Source organism: Crocuta crocuta, unplaced genomic scaffold (genome assembly GCF_008692635.1).
Source record: "Crocuta crocuta isolate KB4526 unplaced genomic scaffold, BGI_CrCroc_1.0 scaffold11, whole genome shotgun sequence".
NCBI classification, from domain to species: Eukaryota; Metazoa; Chordata; class Mammalia; order Carnivora; family Hyaenidae; genus Crocuta; species Crocuta crocuta.
The window spans coordinates 7,237,688-7,259,385 of record NW_027528624.1 but is presented as its reverse complement, the minus strand read 5'-3'; the positions used below and the strand labels follow the sequence as shown (position 1 = coordinate 7,259,385).

Below are 21,698 nucleotides of genomic sequence, written 5' to 3'. Positions count from 1 at the left end.
TATCCATCTCTTCTAGGTTGTCCAAGTTATTGGAATATAATTTTTCAGACTATTCTCTTACAATTATTTGTATTTGTATTTGTATGGTGTTGGTTGTTATTTTACCTCTTTTATTTGTGATTTTATGTCTTTGAGTCCTTTCTCTTTCTTTCTTGGTAAGTATGGCTAGAGCTTTATCAATTTTATTGGTGTTTGCAACAACCAACTTCTGATTTCATTGACCTCTCATATTGGTTTTTTTTTTAAGTTTCTATTTCATTTATTTCTGTTCTAGTCTTTATTATTTCTTTCCTTGTGCTGGCTTTAAGTTTTATTTGTTCCTTTTTTTTTTCTTTTAGCTCTTTTAGGTGTAAGGTTAAGGTGCTTATTTGAGATTTTTCTTGCTTTTTGAGGTAGCTGTATATTGCTAAAAACTTCCCTCATCATATCACTTTTGGTGCATTCCAAAAGTTTTGGACCATTGTTTTTTCATTCTCATTTGTTTTCATGTACTTTATTTCTTATTTTATTCCTGATTGACTCATTCATTGTTTACTAACATATTATTTAACCTCCATGTATTTGTGGTCTTTCTGGATTTTTTTTTCCTTGTGATCCACGTCTAGTTTCACAGTGCTGTGGTCAGAAAAGATGCATGGTATAACTTTGATCTTCCTGAATTTGTTGAGACTTGTTTTGTGGGCTAATATGTGATCTATTCTGGAGAATGTTTTGTGTGCACTTGAAAAGAATGTGTATTCTGCTGTTTTAGGATGGAATGTTCTGAATACATCTGTTAAATCCATCTGTTCCAGTGTGTCATTCAGAGCTATTGTTTCTTTGTTTTTACTTTATATTATAAAAAGGCATTGCACCAATACGAAATAGGAGAAAGCCATTTTTTTATGTACAGGAAAAAATGTTAATAAATTAATTGGGTCCCACTGCCACTGTCCATTTAGGTCTGTACTCTGCAATTTCAAAAGACCTTGTCATACTGTATTAATTCCGTAGAGAGTATGGAAGATGAGACTTGGATGCATCCCATATCAGACCAAAATATGGATATAGAGGCTGGAAAAGAGAACTAAAGAGAGACATGATAAGAGCTTAAAATATGGGAAGGCACATCAATTTTGAACGAGTTGACTTGGTCTCTGAGACTCCAGGGGATTGAACTTGGATTGAAGGATAGAAGCTATCAAGACACAGATTTCTTTTGTAAGAGCCAGCACTATTCAACCAGGTGATGGGTTATGTTATCAGATGGTAAGGCTGCTGCCATTGGAAGCATTTAAGAGGAATTGGTTGTCTACTTACCTAGCTGCTGGGAATGGATTCCTGCATCAGATAGGTGCCCTTGAGGGCTTTTCCAACTACTGTTATCTCTGACCCAGTGAGTTTACATCTGTTATCTTGTCTATACTGATATAGATTCTCACATACTAAAATTACCCTTAAATTGATTTACAGGATTTATTTTATTCTGCCAAAGAATATATGAAATACAGAAAGTCATTGGATTTTCCATTACAATATTTTTTGGATTCCTTTGAATTTTAGAGATTCTGTTACTTTAGGATTCTTTTTTGTATGGAGAAGGAACTAGAGTAAAAGTTTATTGTTAGCTTCCTCCTTATATTTCAAATAACAGTAGATAAAGACATATTTTAAATGTAGAATTGATAAAATATAAATATTTAAAGTCACTTTTAAAGGCAAAAGGTACCACCAAGGCCAGGGCTCAAGATCAGCACTCACAGTCCGTTCTACTAGGGTCTTGCCTTATTGGTGTTAAATATTTTTATACCTCCCCTTTAGTTGCTGTGATTATCAAAGAAGACATGTATAGGAAGGTTTGAAGTGAGAGATCGGAGCTCTTAGTACACACATGCCCAGTAGCTATCACAACTACCGCCTCCCACTTTAGCTGCTTTTGTGAGGGTACCTGAGGCTCACACCTAGGCCTTCTTTTCTGGGCCTTGGCTGGAGACTTTCTGTGGCCAGACGGTGCCATCCCCTCCCCTATTTTAACTCCCACATCACCTTTATACAGGCTAATGGGGTTTTACTCTTAGGAAAGCCAAGAACGTTATTTTTGGTTGTGACTGTGTAATCACTTATTTATTTTGCCAATACCAAAGGAATTAGCCTCCATTCTTAGGAAGCTAGGAAATGGCAGATTTATACACATTCAAAGTATATTCATACACTCACATGCGTATTGATAGAAAAAGTATCATTTTTACCAAATATTGGCTTTTTTCACCAAGACCGTTTAATTGTCTTGGTCTTGTCATCTGAAGGCAATGTGATTTGTTATGGATAAAAGGCTGAAGAATAATCAAGTGGAAAAGAAAAAAAAAAAAACCCACTGTTGCCAAGGGGGAGGAGCCCCCATGGTACGTTTTGTGCTCTCGGGGCAGAGGGACTGGACACGTTCCTGGTTTGTGCCTGTGTTCGTGCTTTCCTCTGTCTTGGGATGCGCAGCCATCCCCACTGCTAGCTCCTCACCCCTCTTCCTCCCATCCCTCAAGGCTGACCGCAGCTACCACCTCTCTGTGAAGTCGTTCCCAGGCTCTGCTCCTTCTGGAGGGTCAACGGCTGCAGCGTCAGCGCTCCAACCTGTCCCTGAATTCCTGTGTTTCCACCGCCGGCTCCACACTTCTGTGTCTGCAAAGTCCTTTATTTACCAGTCTCCTCTTCTCTAGATTGAGAGATCCTCGAAGGAAGAAGTTGCTTTTCTTCACCCGTTGGCCCATTGCACAGCAGTTGTTCAATAAATGCTTTTGAGTTACTTTAAAGGAAAAACAGATGGGCTCTGCACATAAAACAATCAGTGTGCAGGTGGGGGTGGGGGACTATGTGTGAGGAATCATTCTTTCTCACATAGGATTGTTCAGGGCATTACGGCGTTTAGCATCCCTGGCCCTGCCCACTGCAGCAGTGGTGTCCATCCCCATATCTGTCTGCACTCTGTTAAGAAATGCTAGCATTGAACTTGGTAATCCTCTTGGACAGAATTCCATCACACTGCCTTGTATTCTCTTGGCCACACCCACCAATGAGAAAGGAGATGAGGCCATAGAAATCATGCACTTTACATTTAACGTAAAATACCTTTGAAAGTCTTAACTATCTCATCTCGCGAAAAAGTGCCCATTTCTGTTGTACACACTCAGAGCTGGTAAAACTTTATATTAAAACCATTGGTGAAACCATTATCAAAGCCCTGACATTTTTAAGCAGGGGGCTTTCAGTAAATATTCTTTCTTGGGTTTTGTGAACTCTGAAGAAAATCAATTATTCATTCTTCTTAAAAAAAAGTAACATTTTTTTCATCATAAAAAAAGAACTTACGCTGCAAGATTAAGTGATGGATGTGATAAGTAATTCTGAGCAATATAAAGTCACTTGTCAGAATATAACTCATACCTCATATATTTTTGTCTTCTGATCAATATTCAGCATATAAATGGCCCTAATTTTCCATGTTCAGAGGAAAAAGAAGGAAACAAAGCAAATAAAGGTGAGGATGGAATTGGAGTGTTTCATGGTATATGACCATCATTTAAATTCTGGCTTTTGTGTTAGATCATGAAACAGTAGAGTACTTTAACTATGGAAAGGTTATGTATAGCAGAGAAATAATATTACCCCTAAGAGGAATGCAAGAAAAAGTGTGTGAAGATGGGACGGACTTAGAGGGAAATTTTAATGTAAAATTATTCTAGAAGAGTGTCAATATTGTGTGGTGAAGTGCTTTCTAACCATGTCTGCTCTCTTTACATGGGATTCTGATCACTCTCTTCCCACGTGGAAGCCCATCGAGTCAGTCAACCCAGTCCCTGAGCAGTGCATGGAAACCTATTTCAATCTATGGAAATGTGATTCCTCCTTAAATTTAGTATGTTAGTGTTGTGACAACCACGTGGACATGTGGCTTCTCATTTCTGAGACTGGTTTTTAGTCTATGGTAAGTAACTTGGGCGATTAAAGAGAATATCACTGATTTATAACAGCTCCTTTTCTGCCTCACTGTTTAACAAAGACTGTTTGATTTCTAAGGCCAAAAAGAGAATTCTTTGTAAGGAAGCCATTTCTAATCTCTGGAAGTATGAATGCCAGCGACCGCAGGCAAAAGCAATTCTCAAAAGCTTTCTAGGAGGTAGCTTTCTATGTGATAATAGCTCATCTAATATCATTCAAATATTAAAGAGGTTTAAAACTTCTAACATCATTGATAACATTTTCATCCTCGGGCAATTGATAAAAGCAGGAACATATTGCTTTAGGAAAAGCCTTTAGGTGAATGTATCATACAAAACATTACACAAAAATACAGCAAGACGTAATTTTATCTGACTCGTAATCCCTGGGAACATTTGATGATTGTTTTTAAAAAGATTCTTTCGCATGATGATTCATGGATTTCTGTTGTCTCCTGTTATAACTAGGAATCTTCATTCTAGTTTGGCATAACTTCCAACGATACCGCAAGTCAAATGATGTAAGCGTTGCTTCTCAGCCCTTTCCAGTCCCTGTTAGCCTCATCCAGGGAACTTGAATGTGCTAGCGTGCCGACTTCCTACCATCAGCGGTCTCTGATTTGATGCTTTGCATTTCACTGAGCCCTGGATGGCTATCGCCAGATAGCTGGTAGACATCACTGGTGTATATCATCACTGGTGTATATGTGGTGTATATTCTTTTATCCCTATGGCTCTCTGAAAAGATCTTCACAGTTTAGTGTCTCTGAAAATAAGGTTTTCAACCAATTTCACATTGACCAGTTTGAATTTCATTTAAAATTGTGTACAGTTTGAGTTTGGCTGATTCTTTTCAAATATGACTCTTTTCCTAAAGAAATTAATCGTTAAAAATGTCATAAGGTCAATTCTGAATGGCTGAAGGATATCGAATAACTTTCAAGGTAGTTATTTGTTTAAATGAATAAATAAACAATAATTCCTACATGGATTTTCTCCAAATATCCTTATGTATTTTAAAAAATAGCCACTAAAAGGGGTATCTGGGTGGCTCAGTCGGTTAAGCGTCCGATTTGGGTCAGGTCATGATCTCACAGCGTGAGTTGGAGCCATGCGTTGGGCTCTGTGCTGACAGCTCAGAGCCTGGAGCTGCTTTGGAGTCTGTGTCTCACTCTCTCTCTGCTCCTCTCTTACTCATGCTCGTTCTCTCTCTCTCTCTCTCTCAAAAATAAGGAAAATTTAAAAAAAAAATAAGAAAAATAAAAATCACCACTAACATGTATAACTGTCTGGAAAATATACAAAATTCAGAAAACTCAGAAGAGTGTTTAGGCTGGTTGGCTTGTGAGTCTGGCCTCACAGGGAAGCTGCAGCATGCTACCGGGTGTCACCATGAGCATCCTGTGGGGCTGTGACATGCGGCTGCTTGTAATGCTTGGCCTTAGGCACGTAGAAATAAGACGTAGGGAGCAGGGTTCCTGACTCATTGAGATGAAGTCCCAGGCGAGCCATTGCTGTTTTTAGAGTAAATTGAGGGTGCTTCCCTTGAGATGAGTTGAAAAATGGTACAGAGAGTTTTTAATCTCACCTAGGACTAAGGAAAAAGGCACAGGGGAAATGGAGGTAGTCAATAACCCAGAGCTCTTAATTAAGATAGCATTTGGCGACCCTAAATCCCAGGATCGATAACTTGTGTTAACCAGCCAAACAGAGTGTTAGAGAAGAAAAGCTGTTTGTCTGGATCTCTTTGTATTCGGGAAGCTTAGATCGAGAGCCTCAACCTGCGGCGTGAGGGCTACAGCTAACATGTCACTCAGCTGTCAGTAATAAAGTCGCTGAAAGCTAAAATTCCTTTTGAAATCAATCATTTAAAAGTAACAGGAATCCTTATGTATATACGGATAATTTTTTCCAAAATTAAATATCCCAGGTCTGCTTAGATTTGCACACTGACTTTGCTTTTGAAATTAAATTACTGGGAAATAACTCAGTAGATTTAAGAATGAATAGTGATTTTGTTTGTTTCTTTCACGTCAGATGCAAATAATTGAATCAGTCAACCTTACTAGTTCACAGCACAATATAATAATTTGTTTAGGCAAGGTATCTTTTTTTGTTTTATTATTTTTTCTCTTCATCCCAGATCTACAGTATTGTACACATACACTCACACATGTCATTGTAAAATGGCGACTGTATTAATTGTATACAAGGATTAGTAAATTTTATTTTTTTTGACCAGAGAGAGAGAGAGTACATGAGCAGTGGAGGGGACAGGACGGGGAGAGAAAGAATTGTAAGTAGGCTTTATGCCCAATGACTCAGGGCTCGATCCCACAACCCTGAGACCACGACCTGAGCCAAAATCAAACAGTCAGATGCGTAACTGACTGAGCCACACAGGCGTCCCAAGGATCAGTGATTTTTTGTATTTATTATTTTATACTTAGCAAAAGTTTCTAATGTATCTGTAAAGCAGAATGAATTGAACAGCTGCGGACTACCTCGGGCAATTTACAAAGCCTTGCTGATATCGACAAAGATTTCCAGGCCCTGCCCATCAGTCTGTATTTTACTACATATGCCTTGTCCTTAACAAGTGGTTAATAAAGAGTTTGGCTGGTTTTTATTTTTACAGATTTACTGAAGTATAATTGACATACAATAAACTGCACACATCTAGAGAACACATGCTTATAAATGTTAGCATATGATATTCCCAGGAAGCCATCACCACAGGCAAGGTTGTGAGTCAGTACATCACCCCTGGATGCTCCTTGAGCCTCTTTGCAGCTTCTTCCTTCCACCTGCCTCTCTCTCCCTCCCCAGACAACAGCTGATCTACTTCCTGTCATTCTAGATTAGTTTGCTTTTTCTTGAGTTGTATATCAATGGAACCATACGGTACAGACTCCTTCGTCTGGCTTTACTAAGCACAGTTATTTTGAAATTCATTCATGTTGTTAGCATAGCATTCCTTGTTGGTGGAGTGTGTTCTATTGTATTAATTACAACCTGTTTACCTGTTCACCCATTGATGGACATGTGTTTTTATCCATTTTTAAGCCATTATAATTTTATAAATAAAGCTACTATAACTATTTATGAACAAATCATTGAATAGGCATATATTCTTATTTTTATTTTTATCTTTTACTTACAATTTTTTTAATGTTTGTTTAATTTTGAGAGAGAGAAAGATACAGGACGAGCTGGGGAGGGACAGAGAGAGGAGACACAGGATCTGAAACAGACTCCAGGCTCTGATCCATCAGCACAGAGCCCAACACAGGGCTCCATCTCACGCTGTGAGATCATGACCTGAGCCAAAACCAGACACTTAACTGACTGAGCCACCCAGGTGCCACTATATTCTCATTATTAGAAGTAAATTAACTGAATCATGTGGTAGGTTTGTGTTTAAATTTTTAAAAATTGCCTCTTTTCCAAAATGGTTACTATTTTAAATTGCCAAAAATAGTGCATGAAAGTTCCAGTTAGTCCACATCCTTATACATATTTAGTATGATTGTTTTTCTTTTCTCTGATTTTAGCCATTCTAATAGGTTTGAAGGGTTATCTTCTGTGGTTTTCATTTGCATTTCCCTAGCGTTTAATGATGTTGAGCATCTTTTCATGTACTAATTTGCCACCTGTGTATCTTTGGTGAAGTATTTGTTAAAATCTTTCGCTCTGTATTTTTAAGTCAGTTGTTTGTTTTCTTACTGAGTTTTGAGAGTTCTTATATATTCTATACACGTGCCATGCATCACATATGTCTTGTGTGAAGACGTTCTCCCAAGATTTGGCTTGGTTTTTAATTGTTCCTTTAACTGCGTCTTTCAAGGAACAGAAGCTTTTCATTTTGATGTAGTCTAATTTATCAATGTATTCTTTTATAGATCTTTCTTTAGGTGTTTTATCTAAGAAACTTATACTGAAATAAGATCATAAGGATTTTTTCCTTCAGTGCTTTTTAAAAGTATTATTTCCAGCTTTAACATTTTGCATAGAGGCATAGGATCTGTTCTGGGTTTATCTTTGTATAGAGTGCAGGATACAAAGTTCATACTTTTACAATGAATATCCAGGTGTTTTCCTGCTACTTGTTTAAAGACTCCCCTTTGTCTCTTGAATTTCCTTTCAATCTTGGTCAAAGATCAGTTGGCCATATATGTGTGAGTTTACTGCAATTGTGTTTCCTTGATATATTTTTAGATGTTGATGCTAATACCAGTTGATTACTGAAGGTTTATAACAAGACTTGAAGCCAGGTAGTGTTAGTCCTACCGCTTTGTTCTACATTTTCAAAGTATTTTTGGCTATTCTAGGTCCTCTGCATTTCCATATGAATTTTAGAATTAGCTTGCCAATTTCTACCAAATCCTTTTGGGATTTTGATTGGGAATATATAGATTAATTTGAGAAGTACTGTAGTTTTTAGGGTATAGTTTTTATAAAATGCTGGCCAGATTTATTCTTGAGTAGTTTATATTTTTGATTCTACTGTGAATGGTAGATTCTACTGTAAAAGGTGTTTTAATTTCAATTTTAGATATTTTATATATTGACTTTGTAACCCAAATTCTTGATAAAACACTTATTTTTAGTAGCTTTTTTTGTTGATTCTATAGGAATTTCTATGGAGACAATATTGTCTTTGAGAATAAAAGTTTTACTTTTTTCTTTCTAATCTTCATGCCTTTAATATTTTTTGTCTTATTACAGTGGGCATAACCTGTAGTACAATACTGGATACAGTGGTAAGATTGATAATAAAGGCCTTGATCTTGGAAAGTATTCAGTGTTTTGTCATTTAATGTATGATGTTAGCTGTAGATTTTCATAGATGTTCTTTATCAGGTTGAGAAAGTTTTCTGTCCTAACTTGCTGTGCGATTTCATGAAGAATGGATATTGGATTGCATCAATTGCTTTATTTTAAATCTGATGAAATGATTATGTGTTTTCTCTTTTCCATCTGTTAATAGAGTGAATTGATAATTATTTTTTTTCTTATAATATCTTTTTATTGTTTTTGCATCAGAGTAATACAGGCTGAAAATAATGAGTTGCAAAGCATTTTCTTATCTTTGGTTTTCTCTAGAATTTGTGTAAAATTGGTACTGTTTCTTCCTTAAATGATTGAATTTAACAGTGAAGGCAACTGAGCCTGGAGTTTTCTTTATGTGAGGTTTTTACAACAAATTCAGTTTCTTTAATGAACTATTCCGGTTTCAGAAACTATTCAGAAAACTATTCAGGTTTTCTATTTTTTATTGCTTGGGATTTAGTAGTTTATCTTTGTCTTTCAGGGAATTTGTCCATTTTATCTATGTTGCCAAGTTTATCAATATAAAGTTGTTCATAATATTCTGTTCTTCTTATATTTGTAGAATCTGTTGTGATGCCACTTGTTCCTGACATTGGTGATTTGTGTCTTCTCTTTTTTTCCCCACTAAGTTTTATGAGACATGTATCAATTTATTGGGCTTTTCAAAGAGTAAGCTTCTTATTTCATTAACTTTTCCTTATTGTTTTTCTGTTTCCTCAACCATTGATATTTTACTCTGATTGTTTTTTCTTTTTCCTTTTTGCTTTGCTTTACATTAGCTCTTTATTTGCTAGTTTTTATTTAATGTTTATTTATTTATTTTGAGAAACAGTGTGTACACACAAGTGGGAGAGGGGCAGAAAGAGAAGGAGAGAGAGAATCTTAAGCTGACTCCATGCTGTCAGCACGGAGCCTGATGTGGGGCTTGATCTGACAACTGTGAGATCACGACCTGAGCCAAAATCAAGAATCAGATGCTCAACTGATTGAGCTAACTGGGTGCCCCATTTTTCATTCTCGTAACAGTATCTTTCAAATAAAAGAAATTTTTTTATGAAATACAATATATAGGTTTTTTTGTTTAGTTTTTAGTGGATAATACTTTTGGTGTCCTATCTTAGAACAATTTACCTATCCTAAGGTTACAAATAATTTCTCCTACATTTTCTTTAGATATTGTCTTGTTTTACATACTATATTGAGGTCTCAGATTCAATTTGAATTGAAATTTGTATTTATATCAAAGCTTGATTGGTATTTGTTTGCATATAGATGCTTAATTATTCCAACACCATTTATGGAGAAGACATTTCCCCATTGAATTGCCTTTTCATCTTTCTCTGGAATCTATTGCCCATATGGAGTTTTCTACTCTATGCTATTGTTCAATTTCTGTGATGCATAGTTAGCAATAGTATTGCTGGGTCAGAGGATGAACATAGGTTTTATTTCTCTAAGTACTGCTGCTATGCTATTTGTATTTTAATTATGATAGGCAATCTAGCAGAAACACAGTTTTAATTTACTTTCCTATTACTTTATATGAGAATAGTTTATTTCAAAACAAAAAGATAGTTACCTCATATATAGATGTCTTATAATGTGAAAGTTGTTATAACTTTTCATGAATGAAGCAATATGCTCCCACATACCAATACTCCTCCAGAGTGTTCAATATAAGCCAGGTTCTTGTAATGTGTCTCAGGTATGAAATAGATCCTTCTAAATAGTCACCATTTTTTCAAATAAATGGGATGAAGATATATAGATACATAGTTATAGATATTGTTTCATGGGACTAGTAAATACAACAGCATAAAGTGTATTTTGTTTTATTTTGTTCTATTTTTTTTTTTTTTAGTAAAGATACTTTTGAGGACATTGGGACATATTTGATATTTTCAAATATTTTAAGATTTTTAATACATTTGAACTGAAATGTATAATGATCTCAAAGGATGTTTGTCATAACAGATCTATAAAATATAGAATTGAAACGGTAGTATTTATGGACTACCTACTGCTAACTCAGTCACTATGATGGGGTCTTTATAATGATTAACTCAGTTAAATTCCAGAATATTCATTTTATAAATGAGAAAATCAACCATCAGAGAGATTAAGTGGCCTCACCAAACCCCACATGGCTAGAGAGTGCTGAAGTTCTGGAACTAACAAAATCATTCTTATCCTTATGAATTGAAGCCATTTCCTATCCTACTTTTCCCAATGGCCAGCCTTCATGGGATTGGTGCCTTATATAGTCATTTATGTTTATTATATTTTTTTGGTGATGAACTCATAAAGAAAGTAAGGCTAAAAAAAAAACCAAAATGAAACTTTGGAGGGTATAATAAAGTATTTTGTGGGTAAATGAAATAAAGTTATCCTTTTTTTAAAGTTTTATTTATTTTGAGAGAGACGGAGACAGTGCGAGTAGGGAAGGGAAAGAGAGGGAGAGAGAGAGAGAGAGAGAGAGAGAGAGAATCCCAAGCAGGCTCTGCCCTGCTTGCGCAGAACCCAATATGGGGCTTGAACTCACTAAACTGTGAGATTAAGACTTGAGCCAAAATCAGGAGTCAAATGCTTAACCAACGGAGCTACCTAAGTGCCCCAAAATCAATTTCTTCCTATTAAATTGAAAATCACCAGAAATTGAATCTAATCTAAAACCAACCTGATGTAACTGATAGTGTAAATCCTGGGTGTTTAAATTAATTGAGAAAGAAGCATGCTGATGAAGGTGAATGTGTATTTACAATATAGTATCACATAATTGTCTACCTGAATTTACCACACTTCATATTAGGCAATTTTTAATATACTAATGCTTTGGATTGGCCTCTAAAAGAGTGAACTGTTCAGCTATCCTAAGCCTGTTTTCATTTGGGATAATGTATTTTCCTTATTGGGTTGTTATGGCAAGTTAATGAGGTAGCGAATGTTAAGCATTTGCATAGTTCCTGGCACATTCTTATTGGGGAGAATATTAAGTGATTTAATTATCCATTGTTGCTTAAGTAATGACCTTAAAACTGAGATTATTAAAACAAGTAATTTAGTTTGCTCATGATTTGGTGGTTAGGGATTTGGGCTCACCTGGGTGGTCCATCTTTGATCATCTGGGACAATCAAAGGTAGAGGATCCACTTCCAGCATAGACTCATTCATGCTTATTCTCCATGATAGTTGTCCTCGGCTCTCACAGGGAATTAACATCACAGATACTTGGAATCCCCCCCGAAACTTCTGAGCCAGATGATCAGAAGTACTGGTCGTTTACATTCTTGTTACAGCTCCTTGAGTGATTCTCAGATATAGCCAGAGTTTAGAACCACTTTACTAAGAATCCAATTTTAAACTAAATGTGTTATTATTATATGTTTGTTGAAAAAATTAAAATCCAGTGTTTAGTCAACAAATATTTGCTAAGTACCCTGATAAAGAATATGTAAAGAATAAAATAAAATGTATTCATGAAACCTTAGACATAGCCACAATTAACATTTTGGTGTCTCTTTCCAGGCTTTCACACCTTTATCATGGAGCATTCTATTGTCACGTTAGTTTCTTGTGTTGTTAAATATCCACTGAAAGTGAGATTTGTTTTCCTGCCATGGAGTTCTTCATAGTATCAGTGCTTTGTGATATCCTTGAACAATTCCTCTGCATTTGGATTTTAAAGTTTCTTATTCAACTTTTCACTACTAAAATAACATAGGGATAAATGTCATTAAAAAGTCACCTATTGGAATTTCTTTTATTGTTTTTGGCTTAACACACATTTCTTTGTCCTGTTAAAATTGTTGCCTATGTTGTAAAATTATACTTTCACACCTTCATAACCAAACCAATAAGCACATAAAAAGATACTCCAGCATCACTGATCATTAGGGAAATGTGAATCAAAACCTTCTGAAATACCATTGCACATCCATTAAGATGGCTATTATCCAAAACAGCACAAAACAAAACAAAAAAAAAAAAAACAGGAAATAACAAGTGTTGATGAGGATGTGGAGAAATTGGAATTCTTGTGTGTTGCCGGGGGGCTTATGAAATGGTACAGCTACTGTGGACATCAAGGATTATGGTGATTCCTCAGAAACTTAAACAGAGGGTACCACATGATCTAGCCATTCCACTCTGGCTCTATTCTTTTTTTTCTTTTTTAATGTTTTTTATTTATTTCTAGGAGAGAGAGAGAGACAGTGTGAGCAGGGGAGGGTCAGAGAGAGAGGGAGACACAGACTCTGAAACAGGCTCCAGGCTCTGAGCTGGCAGTCAGCACAGAGCCCGACGCGGGGCTCGAACCCACGAGCCGCGAGATCATGACCTAAGCGAAAGTCGGATGCTTAACCGACTAAGCCACCCAGGTGCCCCACTCTGGCTCTGTTCTTAAAAGCACTGAAAGCAGAGACTGGAACCAATACTACTTATAAAGCATCATTATTCATGGAACCCAACATGAGGTCAGCAAAAGGATAAACAAAATCCATGTGTGCGTGTGGATGTGTACATCCACTAAATGGCCTCTTTCTGTCTGTACAACTTTAAGAAATGACCGGATGTAGTAAAAGTAATACTGGGCATGAGGTCTTATTATACCCCTTCCATTTTAAAGCAGTTTTGAACAAAGAAACAAAACAAGGCAAAGACTTCTGCCTTGCCATTTTGTAAGAGTCAAATATTAAAGCACATTAGCTACCTTTCTCGCGGGTAATACATTCTGGTAGGAAAAATAGTTCTGGTCTTAATGTCTCTGTTAATTAATGATTACCGTGTCCAAAGTCATTGCATAGGGTTGCCAGAAAACTGACCACCCGGTTAAACTTGAATTATACATGAAATGAAATCTGAAGTTCAAATTTAACTGAGTGCCTTTTGTATTAAATGCAACCCTAATCTCAGTGCAACTGGTTTAAGTTATCGGTGCTTTCCCTTACATCATAATTATAATAATTTGTCTTAGCTATATTCCTACTGTAAACTTTCTGAATCATTGGTTGTATTCATTAAATTAATGGAATTTTAAAAATCCCATTTACTGTTCAGGTGTTTCCTAAGTAAATTAAGCTAGTTTGAGAACTATTTTGTTTTGAAAAACTGTAATGAAGTCAAATCAATTGTCATTTGTAGCACATAGGAAAAAAAAAAGATTTCTGTTTAAGAAAAGATCAAGTTTTTTACTAGCATTATCTTTTTAATTACTTCTGGTGTCAGTGTACTGTGGTTTGTAAAGCAGAAGTGATAATAACTGTAAGGTGCAAAGCATGACAAAAGAGCAAAGATTTTATTTGTGTCTTTTTAAGGAAAACAAAGGTATATAAAGGAGGGCATGCTTTTTTTTAACAGATAAAACTTTAACCTTTAAATGCTACAAGTTTTTTTTTTTTTTTTTAATATCTGATTTGGTTGACAAACCAAATGATCAGTTTTAAAAGATTACTTCTGTGGTGCCTGAGTGGCTCAGTAGGTTAAGCCTCCAACTATGGATCAAGTCATGATCTCAGGGTCCGCGAGTTCCAGCCCCACGTCGGGCTCTGTGCTGACAGCTCAGAGCCTGGAGCCTGCTTCAGATTCTGTGACCATCTCTCTCTGCCCCTCTCCTGCTCACATTCTGTCTCTCTCTCTCTCTCTCTCTCAAAAATAAATAAACATTAAAAAAAAAAGATTACCACAGTAAAACTAGAAGATCTACTGTGAAGATAGCATAACAATTTGGTCTCAAAAAAACAATCGCATAAATACAGAATGATGAGGACCCACCTTAGCATTGGTTCATGTGAAAGATATTTGGGTTTAGTTCATCCCTAGGTCAGTATGAGACCACAGAGCTGTAAGACTATGAAAATGTGTCTATAACCTTCTCCACATTAATCAGAGTTTATCTGAGGTGGAGCAGTGCCTGACACATGGAGGGCTCTAAATAAAAATTTGTTGAATGAATGAAAGAGCGAAAGAATGAAAGAATGAATGAATGAATGAATGAGTGAATGAATTGTTCATTGAACTTGATTCTGAACACCTAAGATGCAACGCCAGTTCTAGACAGACCTTCACGGTGTGAGTTTTATTGACAAACTAGAAAGTGGCCACAAGAGAGAGAACTGTCAGGAAGGCTAAATCTGGAGAGATTCCAAATCTGGAGAGGCTATGTCTGTGAGGGATTCTGGGAAGATGCTCATTCTGGGAATGAGTCTTCACATTTAGAGCTCTCATGTAGAAATGTTAATGTATCTATTTAAATTACTCCAGGGGGCACCATTAGAACAGTGGGCTACTGTGAACCATATCAAAAGAATAGACAATGTGGTCATTAAGCAAATATCTGTCAGATTTATGCCTCTGGTAATAAATGGTAATAGTTGATGGGCTCCATTGAGCCAATTGGCCTTGGCTTAGTCTAACCAGATATGGAGGTGTGGTGATTTTTAGAATCCCACTTCTGTCCCTTAGTAGCTATGAGGTGCTGCACGACGTTTTCTAATCTTCCCTTTATTCACCTTAGAATGGGGATGATGATACCTTCTTTTTTATGATTTTTTAGTATTTTTTCTTAATGTTTATTCATTTTAGAGAGAGAGAGAGAAAGAGCTCAAGTGAGGGAGTGACAGAGAGAGAGGGAGACACAGAATCTGAAACAGGCTCTAGGCTCTGAGCTGTCAGCACAGAGCCTGACTTAGGGCTTGAACTCACGAACCGCGAGATCGTGACTTGAGCCAAAGTCAGACGCTTAACCAACTGAACCAACCAGGAGTCCCAAACTATTTTTTAATGTTTTTTATTTTTATTTAATTTTTTTTTTTTGAGAGAGGGAGAGAAATAGTGACAGAGAGAGAGAGAAGGAGAGAGAGCCTGCAGGGAATGCCCACGGAGAGAGGAAGACACGGAATCCGAGGCAGGCTCCAGACTGAGTTGTCAGCACAGAGCCTGACGTGGGGCTCGAAGTCACAAACTGTGAGATCATGCCTGAGCCACTCAGGCAGCCAATAATACCTTCTTGATAGCGATCTTGGGGAGACTAAAGAAACTTAGTGTGGGAACTATCTGGCATGTCACAGATGCACTTTAAAAAGCAAGTTCCTCACAGGACTTTTTTGTCTCTTGATTTGGTTGGCGGTTATATGACTGTTCACTTTTTGAGAATCCATTGAGTTATTTCATGTACTTTTCTACATGTCTGTTGCACTTAGCAATAAAAAAAGATAAAAAGTATTTTTTAAAAAAACCACTTAAACCTGGAAAATATTGAGTGCAATAGTCTTTACATGGGCAGTAAGATTTCTTTGGTAAAAATCCAGTTTTGCACACTCATGTATATAGCAGCATTATTCATAATAGCCAGAAGGTAGAAAAAAACCAAGTGTCCATTGATGAATGAATGAATACACAAAATGTGGTATATGTGTGTATACACAATGCACAATATATACACATTGGAATATTATTCAATCTTAAAAAGGAATGAAAGTTTAATATGTGCTACATAATAGATGAGCCTTGAGGACATTATGCTAAGTGAAATAAGCCATATGAAAACTGTATGACTCTACTTATGTGAGTTGCCCAGAATAGCCAGAATCAAAGAAAGAGAAAGAACACTGGTGGTTGTCAAGGATCTGGGTGAAGGGAAAGTGGAGAGTTGTTCTTGAGCGGGTACAGTCTCTGTTTTACAGGATGAGAAGGATCTGGAGACTGGCTGCTCCACAAAGGTGATATGCTTAGAACCACTGAACTGCATGGCTTAACAGTGGTTGAGATGGTCAATTTTATATGTATTTTACCACAATTAGAAAAATTAATTTCACCTTATTTCAATGGGAAGAAAAAGTCCTTTTCATTTAAACACATGAATATTTTTTTCTTTTGTCTGATGGTGTAAGTGAATTGAGATAATTTTTAAAAATTAATGTTTATTTATTTTTTAGAGAGAGAGACAGAGCATGAGCAGGGGAAGGGCAGAGAGAGAGAGAGAGAGAGAGAGGAAGACACAGAATCTGAAATAGGCTCCAGGCTCTGAGCTGTCAGCACAGAGCCTGACATGGGGCTCAAACTGAGGAACTGTGAGATCATAAACTGAACCAAAGTTAGGTGCTCACCTAGTGAGCCACCCAGGTGCCCCAATCAAGATCATTTTAAGGTATGTATGTGATATAATCCATGTGATAACCATTTAAGGAATATCCTTTAACTTGTCATTTCTTCTAGCATCTATTAACATAACATTAATTTCTAAGATAATTCACATGCTGTAGTATTTAAAGGTATCTGAATGTTCTAGATCTCTAGGAGCTTCAGAGATACACTTCAAAAGAAGCCTTTTAATCCTCTAAATATATGCAAAATGTTATGGTACATGTGCAGGTACATCTATTGAGAAAGAGAATCTACAATTTTTTATCTGTTCCTCAAAGGCTCTATGACCTCTAATAGATCAGGAACCCATTATGTAAATGAATCTCACAGAAGCCCATGAGATAGGTGCTTGTCCACTCAGGACTGTTAGCAATATGGTGTCCCCTGCAGTCCCCTTGACGTCTCCTAAGGAATAATTAATAATGGCATGCCATTAGCTTGGCAGACACAGGTGGTATGTCTCCAGGGTCAGCCTGTGCCTGGGACTGTTAACCATCGCCATCAGTGACTGGGATGATTGAACAGGTACATGCTCACCTTGTATCAGGGTCTCATAAAGTCAGATAGGGTAGCAAAACCCGGGGGGACAGGGTCGGATTCCAAATGCTCTTGACAGGTTGGAGAAAGGACATGAGCCAGTCACAGTGAGGTCACCAAGGACAAAAACGGAAGAATAAAAATCAGGGAAGGAAAAAAGGCCAGCAAGTCAAACGGAAAGAAAGAAGAGGTTAAGGAAAAGTCAACTGATAAGGATTCTAAGGCTCATGATGAACCACAGGGAGGGCTAAGATGTAGGTACAACTTTGCAGTCGAATCTAGTGCGTGGTGGAGCAAAACTAGGGAAACAGGAATTTCCTTCCCAGAGATGGTCTTCGTAGTTGAGACCTCCTCGTTCGGCGAAACGCTGACAGCTTCCGAACATTTATCTGCATTCATTATGTTATTTTTGAAGCAGGATGGTTGTGTACAAACATACTTACACATATATGTGTAGTGCTTAATTGTCATGTGTGTGCCTGTGTGTGTGCGTTAGCAAGAGCCTTGGTTGTGTGAATCTCAAGAGAAAATGAACATGCGCAGGTGTACTGAAGGGAATGTGGCGAGTGGCTTTGCTCCATGGCCTTGCTGAAGAGAGCAGGGCTTCCTTCCTGTCCCTTTCGAAGGATTTAGAGCACGTGGCATTTTCTGACCATAAACTCTGGAGAATGTTAAGAACAGGACTATATATAATAATTATCTAAACACATCAGGATTAAACATTGTTAGAGTCCCTTTTTTTTTTCATGTGGAAAACAGACTTTACAAAGGGTGTACTTCTAGTTGTGTCCCTAATTTTAGACACTCCTTATAGCCTTTCGACAACTTCAGTTAACTAGATCCAGATCAACGAAGTTGTCATAAGTTCATTATCATGAATTGCCATATACAAGCCATCACCCACAAAGCATCATTCACAACTTTCAGTAAACACAGTTTCTACAACCAATGTATTAACAAATCTACTTTTATAAAAATGTTGTAAGTATCAAAGTTAGGAATCAACAGCCTTTCAAACTAGACTAACAAAACATAAAGTTTTACAGGAAAATTAGTTGTCCTTAAAGATTAAGCAAAGAGACTTAAGTGAAATGTACCTTTTTGAGAAGATCTCAAATAAACATAATTTTTTAAGTTTATTTATTTATTTTGAGAGAGAGAGAACGAGCGGGAGAGAGGCAGAAAGAGAGGGGGACAGAATTCCAAGCAGGCTTGATCCCAGGGTTGTGGGATCCCGCAACTCTAGGATCATGACCTGAGCCTAAATCATGAGTCATAAGGTCAACCGCCTGAGCCACCCAGTGCCCCCCCTCAAGATAAATATAGTTTTAACTTAATCTTATTTGCTGGTATTTGTATCCATCACTCCCTCCTATTGACAAATGCATAGCACAAGGATTTTCTTTCCCAGTTGCTGGTCTAAGAGTCTCTTATTCTTTAATAATCTTTGTATCAATGATGCACTTTAGACTTACCATCTATGACCTTGACTTACTATCTGTGGCCTTGTTACTTATAAAGGCTCCTTTGAAAAGTACGGCGTTGGCAATTTTCTGTTTCCACATTTTGTAGGTAAAAGTTTTCAGGAGACATAAACAGTTTTCTCTCTGCCAGAGAACCTTTCTGATACTCAGCGATTTTAATCTTTCCTTTTAATACTGATAACTTGGTGATGATGTACTTATATTTATTAATAAATTTATGATAATATAATATGAACACCACATTTAGACAAAATATGTGCTATGGATGTTTCAAACCACGCAGGTCCTAAAAGTATGTCAGTTGTTTTGCATCCACCCTTCACTTTTAATTATATATGAATTTTTCACATATCCATTACTGCAGAATCTCCTATACCTTCCTTAAAAATTACCACAAACGTGGGGTGCCTGGGTGGCTCAGTCAGTTAAGTGTCCGACTTCAACTCAGGTCATGACCTTTGACTCAGGTTTGTGGGGCAGGGCCGCACACTGGGCTCTGCGCTGACAGCTCAGGGCCTGGAGCCTTCTTCAGATTCTGTGTCTCCCTCTCTCTCTGCCCTCCCCTGCTCATGCTCTGTCTCTCTCTGTCTCTCAAAAAGCAACAACAACAACAAAAAGCACCACAACCTTGGCCACTCAGAATACCACTACTTTATTATCCTCTGGTTCTGAAAGTCAGAATTCCAGAGTCAGTCTCAGAAAGTTGAAATTGCGGTGTTGGCAGAGACATCTTCCTTCTGGTGGCTCTCGCAGAGAATCCATTTCCTTGCCTTTCCCGGCTTCTAGAGGCCACCTGCTCTCTTGGCTCCTGGCCTCGCATCACTCAGACCTCGGCTGGTCTCCTGTCACTTCTCGGGCTCCGAGTCTCCTGCAGCCTCTTATGAGGACGTTGATTCTGTTGGGCCACCCAGACATACGAGGTAATCCTCCCACTCAAGATCCTTGATCCCAACCACAAAACCCTTTGCCTCCCAAGGCCCCACATTGACAGATTCCAGCGATTAAGACATGGGTATCTTTGGAGAAGACATTACTCAGCCACAAGTACTTTACTGGTCATGTGCTCATATGTTCACCTAAAGACATGTCCTCATTTCCTCTGGCCTGAGAACTGCTCTAGGCAACTCAGGTCTGTTAACTGCAACTAAGTCCTTGCCTTAGTGGATGGCGCTGAGGAGGTCAGGGAGAAATCACATAAATAAACACGATGACTTTATGGTGATCAGTGAAGAGAAACAAACAAGCAGGGAGCAGATCCGAGAGTGACAGTGTAGGACAGCTACTTAGCCAGGGGCATTGGGTGCAGGATGCTAAGGAGATTACACCGACCAGCAAAGTCAAGAAGGATGAAGAGACAGCCTTAAGATGCCTTGGTGGCTAATGTCCCAGGTTTCAGGAAGGGTGGGGTAGCTGTCCCAGAGGGAGTAAGACTGACTAGTGGGAGGGACAGACTGAAGGCTGGTGTGAGCAGGATGGTGCAGGATGTGAGGCTGAGTGCAGATGAGGCCTGAAATGCGGGTGGGTGCTGGGCATGCTGGCCTTCATGAGCAGTATAAGGAGTTTGGATTTTATTCTAAGGGGAGTGGGGAGTGACCGGAGCTTGGATATGGGGAAGGCCACCCATCTGACTTACATTCCCCTGTAGCCTCTCTGGCTCCTGTGGGGAGACTGAATGGACACAAGCACACAGGAAGCCAGGAGGGAGGAGCAGCACGAACGTCAGTTCAAGAGGCTGGTGCTGGACCAGGATGACCTTGGTGGAAATGGTGAGATGCAGGATGCATCATCCTATGTTCAGGGGAAAATGGAAATTGTCTTGTGGGCCTTTAGCTCTCACCTTCCAATAATCTCTGTCTCCTCTCGCCCCCCCCCACGAACTCTCAGCATGATAGATAACATTAAAACTAATTTCAAGAATAGCAACATTTTTAATACAGATAGAGCTTCTTCTACAATGCAAGCAACTTCTTCAAAATAACTTTTTTAATGTTTATTTTTGAAGGAGAGAGAGACAGAGCGTGAGCAGGGGAGGGTCGGAGAGAGAGGGAGTCATGGAATCCGAAATGGGCTCCAGGCTCTGAACTGTCAGCACAGGCCTGATGCAGGGCTTGAACTCACGAGTCACAAGAGCATGACCTGAGCTGAGTCAGATGCTTAACCGACTGAGCCACCCAGACACTGCTTAAGTGACATCATCTGTAAAGACATGCAGTGCACTGTCTCAGTAAGCCCCATGTGCTCATTTAGAAAGCCACTCAGATAAAGATGACTGCGCACCCCTTTGCAGACAGGTCGAGAAGCATTTTCTGGATAAAGAGATCTGATTTGCTGCTGTTTTTGAGGAAAGACGTTTATCATCTCCATTGTTATGGTTTAGGAATCTAAGTTTTAGAAGTAGGTGATGGAGATGAGGATGGAGACTGACATTTGAATCCAATCCTTCGGACGTGAGACTCAGTCAGTGGTTTTTCAAGGTCTCTGTCTAAGTTGTATCATTTATTCTGATTTTTTTTTCATGTTTATTTTCTTGATCTAAATAAAACGAAATTGGAGTATTTACATTAAACTATCCTAATTGAATAAATATGCAAAAAGGAGGGGATAAACCAGAATATTATTTTCTCATCTAGTAAATCTGCATGCTAATTATCACTCACAGTTCTGTCTCATGCATGCAAGGAAAGAAGTTCAAGGAGGGGAGGCTGCTTCAGCCCCAGAAAATATAATTTGATAAAGG

The 21,698-nt window shown here is 38.0% G+C and overlaps 1 protein-coding gene across 2 annotated transcripts in view; it reads left to right on the top strand.

Moving 5' to 3' along the window:
- The window catches only part of PRKN (parkin RBR E3 ubiquitin protein ligase), a 1,321,737-nt gene that overhangs the window by 359,534 nt on the left and 940,505 nt on the right, over nucleotides 1-21,698 (top strand). The window lies entirely within an intron of this gene.